The sequence below is a fragment of the Bidens hawaiensis genome, unplaced genomic scaffold (genome assembly GCF_021521415.1).
Source record: "Bidens hawaiensis isolate Kalapana, Puna unplaced genomic scaffold, B.hawaiensis_p1.1 tig00048676_1, whole genome shotgun sequence".
NCBI classification, from domain to species: Eukaryota; Viridiplantae; Streptophyta; class Magnoliopsida; order Asterales; family Asteraceae; genus Bidens; species Bidens hawaiensis.
In genome coordinates, this window is record NW_027498712.1 from 24,131 (window position 1) to 36,195 (window position 12,065).

Here is a 12,065-nt window from a genome sequence, read left to right on the forward strand (position 1 = left end):
CCTCTTGAGCTTCAAATTTCTTCCAAGTCGGCTAGGGTATTCAGGTTATGATTAGGGTTAAGTTTATGGGTGTTTATATAGACTTTCAAGGCCCATAAACTTAAAATTAGAAAAGGTTCTGGAAATCTAAACCCATAAAATTAAGATTCTAGAACACTGAGCCCATATACTTAATATTTTCGTTTGTTTTTCGCCCTCATTTCGACATGATTGAAACCTGGAACCTAAAATATTCAAATAAATTAGTAATATACAAATTCTAATAAAAACCAAACAAAAACTAATAAAATATTATATTAAATATACAAGGGATTTATATATATATTTAGCCTTATATCAAATATTCCCACACTTATCTTTTTTCGTCCCTGAAAAACTCTAATTAAAATGGGATCAGAATCAGAGAAATACGGTCTTAAAAACATATTAGGTTATCTTAAAGCTCAAATAAATGTAAAAACCACGATTGCTGATATTTTTGTCCACTTAAACCCAGCCACCAGCCTATCAAGCCCCCACGCACATTAAGCATTTAAGTTCATGTGATATCAAAAACCTATGGGTCTCACACCTTTGGAGTTAAGATCCACCTACCCCATCTCAAGCATAGTAATGTAAGGCCCCGAACCCTGGGAAACCCCACAGTTGGTAAATATACAAAACACTTGAGAAATTAAATAAACTTAAAAACAATTCTTTGCATTAAAATAGCATTACAGAGTATAATTTGGCGGAAAACGTAAATAGATGAATAAGTTCCCAAAATCAAAATTAATTATAACTTTTAAAAGTCTTTTGAAATAAAAGGTTTGTAAGTAATTCTTCATTCCAGTATGCCTTTCACCGTCCAAGTAGCTCTGTGCACGTCCAAGCGATAAGGCATCATCTTCCTAACCTAAAACTCACACTAACATGCACACAAAGTCAGCTTAAGCTGAGTGAGTTCAGGTTTTAAATAAGTAGCAACAGTTTTAATAATCATTCCAATGATTTTAAAACGGTAAACGGAAGTACATCGGTTAGGTCACCACATTCAAATAAATAATCATCCTTACGTATGAGCATCTCTATACGTGCATTCCTATATATATCACTATATATATATAACATTCAATAATAACATTCAGGGCCGATAAAACGTACAACCCAAACACGTAACATTCAGCGCATGCAAACACAAAGTAGGCATACGCAACATTCAGTAGTCAAGACGACTACAAACATTCAGGGTCGAGCAAACGTACAACCCAAACACGTAACATTCGGCGCGTGCAAACACAAGGTAGGCATACGCAACATTCAGTAGTCGAGACGACTACAACATTCGCCAAATAATGGTCATTCTAAATATATATATAAATATATATGTACATACACATTCCATAACATTCCAAGGCCTACCGATACTAGCAAGCCTATGTAAAACCATTCAAAACATTTCATCAAGTAAGAAAAACACTTAGGTGTGCATGCTAGCCCAAAACTTAAAAAGAGTTAAACAGAGCATCGAGAACTCACCTGAAATCAATCGAACACTTGCAACGAGCTAGGAAAATCCCTAAGTGCACAATCACAAACAAGGGCCTGTAAATTATACACAACACGTTACAAAACTAGACCGTAAGAACACTCTTGCCTAATGGGCCATTCAAGCCCAACACTTGGCCCAAGGCCTAACAACTTGGCCCAAGGCCCAACACTTGGCCCAAGGCCCCAACACTTGGCCCTAGGCCCAACAACTTGGCCCAAGGCTCAAGGAAAATCAATTCGGGTCGAATGCGCGTGCAATAAACCTTAAAACCATTTGTTAAACGAATCAGCCCCAAATGGACCAGATTCCATTTTAAATCTTTTCATTCTTCAAGATTATGTCACCCGAGTTGATAGGGTTCACGGTTACTTTTTACAACTCTTACTTTACCGTTTAAACGAAAATTCGCGCACCGCCGACTCGATTGACGAAGCACTAACCACAACAGCCCCGAGCATCAAAAAATTAATTTTCCCACAGCCCTTAGACTCCCCTAGGGCCATGCAAACTGATTCAGTTGGTCATTCAACCGATTAATGCATCAAACTCAACAATTCTAGACAACCGAACATAACAATCAAACTACAACTAGTTGATCAACTTAACGAACACCTAAGAACATGATCTTTGAGTATGATATACGGGACATACCTAGGAATATTGTGGTGCAAAAACTCAATTCAAACAGCCCCGACAAGAACACAATTGAACATCCACCGGTTAAGCCTAAAACGAACTTATCGATCAATAACGAGTAAAACGTGAAGATTTTTTCATGCGAAGATGCATTTAATTACATAGGATAACCTTTGAAATAAATTATTAAATTTTTACCAGACTTTAATAAATGTCTTCGATTTATAAAAATATTTTTATTATATTTTTCTATAGGACACAAAAATTATAAAAATTCCACCAACACAGCAAGGTACGTGCAGCTATTTCAGTGAGCAACAAAATGGTTTTATTTTTATAAAATTCATTACCGAACCAAATTAAACAATTCCAATTGGTTTTGGTTCCTAACTCAAAATACTACCTTCCAGAAGTAGAACCAATTTGGACCTGTCGAAAAAAGGTTATGACGTCGGGAAGACAGACCAGAATCCGTCATCCCGCATCAGCTTTGACACTCGATTTTATAAAATCATAAAAACCATTCAAATCTCGTCCAAAAATTACGTATTATACCTTTCTGGAAACTAGACTCAAAGTAGAACATCGTGGAATCAAGAATCAATCAAAAACAGTGGATTAACATCTCGTTACAGACCCTACAATAAACGTATACGAATTTGTCAGCAAGCTGTTATCATCAAAGCTCAATCTTAACGACCAATAAACGCGTTAATATGATCAATTAAGGTGTAAAAGAGTTGTAGACACTTAATACCGACCTTGAATTAGACTCGGGAGGGCTGGAACTCGGCTGGAGCTGCACGAAAAACGAGGTGGGAGGGCTGTAGCTGTTGCGATCGGCTGCTGGTAGGAGTTAGGGTTAGGGTTTGTTTTGATTTATGATATAAAAACAAAAGTTACATCCAAGTCCCTCCAAATTGAAGTGTAAGGCAAAATAGAAGGAAAGTTAAATGGTTTAACGAATCGAGATGACGCAAAGGCTTCAGAGAAACGTTGGATAAATCCCGAGAATTATACATACTCTACAAGCTTTAATTCTTGAAACCGGAATTAACGAGCGTTACAAGTCTACCCCCCTTACAATGGGATTCGTCCCCGAATCCCGATGCAACAGGAACAACTGCGGGTAGAGTTTCATCACCTCGTCTTCGGACTCCCAAGTAGGCTCGGAACCCCTACGGTGCCTCCACTGCACCTTCACCTGTCTAACCACCTTATTCCTCAAACGCCTCTCCTGACGGTCAAGAATAGCAATCGATTGTTCAACGTAGTTCAGATTACTATCGGGTTCAATATCATCGAGAGGCACACGGGCCTCTTCATCCGCTAAACATTTCCTCAGATGGGACACGTGAAAAGTAAGATGAATCCCCGCGAGCTCCTCGAGCAATTCCAGTTTATATGCTACCTCACCGACTCGGGCCAATATACGGAACGGGCCAATAAACCTCGGACTAAGCTTCCCCTCTTACGAAAACGAATAATGTCCTTCCACGGAGAAACTTTTAACATAACCTGATCCCCAACCTCAAACCAATAGGCCTTCGCCTTTTATCTGCATAAGACTTCTGACGATCCTACGCGGCCTTCATAAATGCTTTAATCTTGTCGAGTTTCTCAGTCGTAGCCTCGACCACCTCTAAACTACCCAACTGCTTTTGACCAATGGAACCTCAACAGACTGGAGTCCTACACCTCCTACCATACAACATCTCAAACGGTGGTATCCCAATCGTGGCGTGATAACTGTTATTATACGAGAACTCTACCAACGGTAAGTGACGGTCCCAACTACCATCAAAGTCGATAACACAAGCCCGCAACACATCCTCGAGAGTCTGAATGGTCCTCTCGGACTGACCATCCGTCTGTGGGTGATAAGCAGTACTAATGAGGAGTTTGGTGCCCATCTCCTCATGAAACCTTTTCCAAAACCTGGAGGTGAAATGCATATCCCTATCCGAAACAATAGATACCGGCACCCCGTGCCTTGAGACGATCTCACGAATAAACACATCGGCCAGCTGCTCAGAATTAAAAGTCTCTCGAATCGGCAAGAAATGAGCGCTCTTGGTCAGTCTATCCGCGATTATCAAAATGGGGTAATAATTACCCCTAGGAGTACGAGGCAATTTAGTCACGAAATCCATAGTAAGATGCTCTCATTTCCACTCAGGTATTTCCAACGGCTGTAGTTTCCCAAACGGCTTCTGATGCTCAGCCTTAACTTGTAGACACCTCAAACACTTACTCACGTACTGAGCCACCTCAAATTTCATCGCTAACCACCAATAATTTTTCTGCAAGTCTTGGTACATCTTGGTCGCGCCCGGGTGAATGGAATAGCGCGACTTATGCGCTTCATCTAAAATGTTATCTCTGAATCCCCCATACTTTGGTACCCATAAACGACCATCCTTATACTTCACCCCCGTCACCGACGTCTTCCAACAATTTCTCCTGACCCCAAACACGTTCTGACATAATCCATTCCACCTGCAAAGCCTCATTCTGAACGCTGGCTATTTGCTTCAAAATATCGGGTTTAAGGATAAGCTGGTAAGATTTTACACGAATCGGCTTTGGTCTCTCCTTCCGGCTCAACGCGTCAGCCACCACGTTAACCTTACATGGATGGTACATAATCTCAAAATCATAATCCTTAATCAACTCCAACCATCGACGCTGGCGCATATTCAGTTCCCTTTGTTCGAAGAAATACTTTAAACTCTTATGATCGGTATAGATAACGCAAGGAACACCGTACAAATAATGCCGCCATAACTTAAGCGCAAACACAACGGACGCAAGCTCCAAATCGTGGGTAGGATAATTCGCCTCGTGAGGCTTTACTTGCCGCGAGGCATACGCGATGACTCGACCTCGCTGCATCGGAACACACCCATGCCCTTGAAGAGGCATCAGAATAAAGCACCAGGTCATCGGTGCCATCGGGTAAAGCTAAAATCAGGGCATGCGTCTACCTGTTCTTCAACTTGAGAAAAGCCTCCTCCTGCTCAGTACCCCAAATGAACTTAACACTCTTCTTAGTCAACTTGGTCAGTGAAGAAGCAATTTTCAAAAAAAATCGGGAATAAAGCGACGGTAATACCCCGCCCAACCCAGGAAACTACGGATTTCAAATGGAGACTTAGGAGACTCCCATTCATTCACGGCTTCCACTTTAGCAGGGTCAACCAGAATACCACTCGGGTTAATAACATGACCCAAGAACTGAACCTCGCGTAACCAAAAAGGAAACTCAGAAAATTTCGCATACAACTTGTTCTTTCGCAGAGCTTCCAAAACTTCCGAGATATGACCGGCGTGATCGGATTCGCTTTTAGAGTACACAAGAATGTCGTCGATGAACACAATAACCGAACGATCGAGCATCGGCCTACAAACCCGGTTCATAAGATCCATGAACGCAGCCGGTGCGTTGATCAAACCAAAAGACATCACAAGAAATTCATAATGCCCATTACGAGTGCGGAAGGCAGTCTTAGGAATATCTTCCTCTCGAATCTTCAACTGATGATACCCGGACCAAAGGTCGATCTTTTAGAACCAACTAGCTCCCCTTGGAGCTGATCAAATAAATCGTCGATCCTTGGAAGAGGGTACCGATTTTTAATAGTGAACTTGTTCAATTCACGATAGTCAATACACATCCGTATGCTACTGTCCTTTGTAACGAACAGGACCGGGGCAACCCAAGGTGAGATGCTTGGTCTAATAAAGCCCTTATCGAGCAAGTCTTCCAACTGAGCAATAAGTTCCTTCATTTCATTCGGCGCTAGGCGGTAAGGAGCTCGGGCAACGGGTTTTGCGCCCGGCACAGGATCTATCTGGAACTCGACCTCGCAGTCCGGCGGCACATCTGACAAATCATCTGGAGTTACATCCGGGAAATCCCAAACGACAGGAACATCACTGTAGGTTCCCAGCCGGATCTACACGAGATATCTCGTTCTTCGTAGGTGCGGAATCCCTACGTAAGACGTTACGAGCGTAGAAGACGATACGTGTTAACACAATCGAACACACGTTACAATAAACAAATACTCGTTATATTGCAACCTTAAACACGTGATATCAATCACTGATTACAGGACTCTCTGACTCGTAAACTCGAATAATAAAACTCCTTCTGATTAAGCCGTAACCTAATCAATATATATCACGACAACTTCGCCTGGCATGTTCAGGCGAAGTTGTCCCAAACTTCGCTTGTCTATCAAGTTCGCCTATATCAGCGAACTTGTTTGCTAACTTCGCTTACATCAAATACAAAACATTACAAACTCGATTACAGACACTAGACACTGAACTACTGACATCATGCACCAACAGACTCCCCCTTGGCAGTAGCTTCATCTCTTTATCTTCAAGCACGTGTCTTGTAATCTTCAACAATCTTGAATCTTCATCTTTAAGCATTCACTCCTTCTCGTACACATACCGACACAACTCTTTGATATTTCCTCGCTTCGTCTTTCCAAGCAGGAATATAAAAGATTTTCTTCTCATTCAGCACCTGCAGATCAGCTCGAGACAGGTTCACTAGATGCATCGGATCATAGACTCTCAGCAGCTCTTGTTCATCTTCATCTTCCACCACTGCTTCAGCTGTCTCACAATCTACATACCACCACTTCAACTCTTTGAGCACATCCTTGGGCATTTGTTTCATCGGCACTTCTTTCAAACACCGGATCGGTTTATACTTCATAATTATCCAAGGCTTGCCATCTGCTCTCAACCCTCTATCTTTATCTTTGATAAGTTTACCCTTCTGTGGTTTCAGCAGCTCGAACTTCTTTTCCTTTATACTCTCCTTCCATACTATCTTCCCGATGACTCTAGCCATATTATCATCACTTCGATTTATCAATCCCAATCTGGCTAAGTCTTTCACTTCACATTCTGGCAGTGTGTTCAACGATCTCAACATTCTTTTGAAGTACTGAATACCATCATATCTCTTAATCACGAAGAGCCTCAACTGCTCATCGTATATCCAGCAGAAAATCCCTTTTCTCGCTTCAGCATAGCCTCTAATGTTGTAAGTCTTCTTAAACATAGTAGGGACCGCTGGTTTCTTCGTTTTGACAAACCACTGAGCATATCCTTCTTTCCATCTAGGCTGCTCTTCCCATTCAGTCTCATCATTTCCCATCTCTTTACTCATATCTGCGTTATCGACTTCTGGAATCTCATGCTCTACATTTTCTTCTACTATCTCTCCCTCTTCTATCTCATCATCAATCACAATCTGTTCACCAATCTTCTCTATCTCATCACTCGGTAATACATCATCATCACACATAAAATCATCATCCATCTCCTCAACCTCCACTACCACCACATCATCACCACCAGCTGCAGTTGTCGACTCCCCCTGAGTTGTGGAAGTCCCAAGAGCTTGTACAGTTCTTGGCAACTCACCACCTGCACCTTTCGATGCATTGGGATCATCGTCTCGATCATTTCTCCTCTTGGTCCTCAACTCATCGCCTTTACAGCTCGTCTCCCCCTGAGATGCCAAGAACTCCTTCAGAGCATCTATGATTTTTCCATGTTCTACCAGCAGGGACGACTGCATCTGATTCTCTGCAACTAGTCGTTGAATAGCCTGGGTCTGGATAAGATTAATCCTTGACTGTTCTGCCACGACCCGTTCAAGTGCTGCTATTCGTTCTAAGTCTGATAAGGTTGCATCGAAATCAAACCTCAGATGTGATATATCTTGAGTGTACTGAGGAGGGATTTCCGATGTAACCGGGACCTCAGAAGTAGACGTAACCGCAGGTGGTATCGTCACCGATAACCCTGCAGTGGCCACAACCGTCGACTCAATAAAATGTGTCACGACCTCCGTTGGAGTAAGAGTTGGAGGTGGCAACGGTACGATTTCCGGAGCCGAAAGTTGAAATGAAGTGAGTGGGAGGCCAAATGAGGATGAGGTAGCCACCACGGGAATGTCCGTGGCGCTTGGCCTTGCAACCTGTAATGATGAGGGAACCATCGTCATACCGGACAGTGCGGGTGGGGTGAAACGTACCACCCTCGAGCTCTCACCGGCTCCCGATCCTGCACCTATCCGTTCCCTTCTTGATCTCCGGATCGACTGTTGACCTTCTTCTTCATAGTCTGACTCACTATCATCATCAGTTCTCTTCCTTTTCCCATGAGTCCGTTCATGTGTTAGCAAAATCCGTCTTGCTTCGGCCACTTCATCATCAGAATCTGAGCCAGCCACCGTTGTAGCTGCCCTAGTAACATTCACACCCGAAACATGTGCAACAGAGACTTGCACAATCTCCTCTGGATCAACCCTCTCCATGTCAAAAAATCCTTGACCGCCAAACTCTGCGTCAAGGTCAACGTTCTCCTCCGGTGACACAACAGGAGCAGCAGGTATAGCTTGAGGTGCTCCTGCCTGTTGTGGTGCCGGGTCCCGAAACTCGTCCCCACGAGCAGGCACATACCCCGGGTTGATCAAGTACCCAAATAGTGGAGTATGTCGAGGACGGAGCTCAGATTTGCTCCTCGCACTGGAGGATCTGCATTGGGCAAAGATCCTTTTGCACACACTTTCTACGTATCGGATTGGTCGGCGCTGAGGTAGCATTTGAGCAACATGATTCAAGATCATTTGGAGAAATCTTGGATACATGATAAATCTCTCACGCGCCACCGCTCTTCTTTGTCGATCGATCTCGTAGAAGACCATCTGACTAAAGCTGTAACGCTTATTATAAGTCAGAGCAGTCATTGCCGACTGCATGGTCGCGCCCATGCCATCAGTGCTCGCCTTTCTCCCTGACATGCAAACAATCATGACATGCATGAGAAGGCGCCACTGGTCAAGTAAAAACCCCTTCCTTCTCTGCGTATCTCCCAAGGGACCTGAGTATCCCATCCTCAAAAACGCTCCATCACGGAAAGGAGCTACAAAGTCTGTCGGGTCATCCCTAGTCTCATCTCCAAAACGTAAAGCCGCCCGGATCTGTTCAGATGAGAACTGAACAATGTGATTGTTGACTGTTGCTTACATCACCGGGGGCTCGACCCTACAATCATATTCCACGGTCTGCCAAAAATCCTCAATGTTGGGTAAGGATATCGGCAGAGTTGTCGTAATCGCGTTGAATATACGCGAGCGTAATAGGAACGTGATGATTTCACGAAAATCATCAACTCCGCTCGCCTCCGGGTCTAATGTTATATACATGTTGTGACCCGGGAAGAACTGTCTCTGGTTATCACCACCGTCATCACCGCCTGCACCACCTATAGCAGCCATATCTGCACCAAACAAACTAAGTTAGATAAGCGACAAAGCAAATCACAAGTTCGCCTGTTACCATGAGCGAAGTTGTAATCTTTTCTGTATAGGCGAAGTTAAAGGTGGGGCGAAGTTGGGAAACAACTTCGCTTCAACTTTAACTTCGTCTGTTAACTGTTAAGTAAAAAAGTCCAGGCGAAGTTAATGGTAACTTCGCCTAACCACAACATCGCCTCATAAACTGTTTCAAAAATAATTATCAGGCGAAGTTACGGACAACTTCGCCTAAACTGTAACTTTGCCGAATATGAAACGACATCAGTTAGGTTTATCGAACGACGTGATTTGGTCAATTTTGAGCTTGCGGATCTCGTAAAACTTGATTTAATGACGATTTAGACGATTAGATTGATTATGAACACTTAAAGATACGTTTGAAAATCGGTTGTTAAGGATTAGAAAAACGAGAACGTGAATCGGGTCGAATCAACCGATGATTAACGTTACGGACAGCGAATAGGTGATACTATCAACACTAAGCACCTATAACTCAGATTATAACTGGAAAAAGAACACAGATGAAGATCGATAAGTTCGCTGTGGGTTTAGAGATTAAGTTCACTGGATAAGTTCGCTGGGTTTTGAAAATAATGAACCAGTTTGACCTTAAAACTTCTTTATATAGGGTCCGAATTTTACAGGCGAAGTTGTGGATAACTTCGCCTAATGCAGGCGAAGTTATGGACAACTTCGCCGGTATTAAAATTTTCAAAACAAACCCCTATAATTTGAACAATTTGCAATTAAGTTTTAAAAACAACCTTTAATGTGTTAACTGATACGATCAAGACCAAGTAACCAGATATAAATTCATACAACTACATAAGTAGAAAAATTTTAAAATTTAAAGTACACGGGATCAAATTTCAGTCTTGATAGGGACTACCATGTTTTAGAAAAGATCCGAACAGGAATCATACTAACTACGTGACTGTCACACAGATCCGTGTTCAGCTTTATTATGACATAAAGAGACAGGTTGTAAGCAGGTAATTAACTTAAAATGGTTTTCATCGTTTCTGTGATACGGGTTAGGTTCAATTAAGCTCAAAACTTAAGTGGGCAACAACTCAGAGATTATGATACCTCCTATCTATTCTCAAAGCGTATTTGGCTTTCCCCAAGTCACCCCGAGTTGACCTCGACCCGTAGTGTCTGATTAAATAGTAGGAACTCTTCGATCTTTGGACTCTTAATCTCGTTCTCTGTCTTGCATCTTGATTGAGAAGTCTTATCATTATGAACTCTATAATGTCTCAATAACTAATTTTTTTTTTTTAAGTATTTACACAAACTTCAGATAAACTACTGCAAGTCCCGAATCTGGATCACTGCAGTTTCTTGACACGCTATCTTCACGGGAATCAGAACACTCACGGGCTCGTGTATGACTGGGTAATCGCTTTTCTGCCTATCATTCGGAAAGATATATATGGAGACATGCACAATTGTTAAGAAGTTTCCACGTAAAATCGAGTAGATTTAGTTAGTATCACTTCTACTTTTACGCACCATAAAAAGCTACCATGACATACAATGACTGTTCTAAAGTCTTTTAGGCCTAATAACTTCACTAGTTAAGCACACAGAATCAGTATATCTATCACTTTCCAAGGTTGGATCAATTTTCTGTTAAACATAGTAAAGGAACTTCTTACGAAGTAGTAGACTTGAAAAATAATTTCATCTCCCGGAAAAATTTTTAACTTCAATCGCCCCGATCAAATTGAAGTTTTCAGGTAAACGGCTATCCCGAAGATCCAATGGATCAGCTGGACCGACCACATACAAGTATGTGTCCTTCTAACTAAGTATGATCGACTAATTTTCAGCGAAAGAATAAAAACACATCATAAACAGCCCCGGTCACTTTCAGTCATCTGGTTAATGGCTATCCTTATATTCAACAAGTAGAAATGAGGACCAAACATATCCGAAGAATGTCCTTAAAACTGAGGCAACCGACATAATTCTAAGCGATAGTGACTTTTTTTTTAATACTAATACAAAAAGCAGGGTTACTCGGGATTGATCATCCCATTCAGCTCAACAAGGTTTTGAAATCTAGTTTTGTCAAACGCTTTCGTAAACATATCAGCGAAATTATCTAGCGTATCAACCTTTTCGAGCACAATCAGTTTCTTCTCAGCACAATCCCGTATAAAATGATGACGGATGTCAATATGTTTAGTTTTACTGTGTTTTACGGGATTGTTAGTTACTGAGATAGCAGTAGTATTATCAATGCAAATAGGAGTATGAGTGAAATTCAGACCGTAATCGCGCAACTGTTGTTGAATCCAAAGAACCTGGGAGCAGCAGTTAGATGCTGCCATGTATTCTGCTTCACAGGTTGAAATCGCGACTGAGGTCTGCTTCTTGCATTGCCATAACACTAATCTGCCACCAAGAAACTGACAACCACCTGTAGTTGACTTCCGACTCTGATTGCACCCTCCATAATCAGAATCCGTGTAGGCGACCAACTCCAAGTCTCCTCCTTTCGTGTACCACAACCCCAGCTTAGGCTTGCCTTTGAGA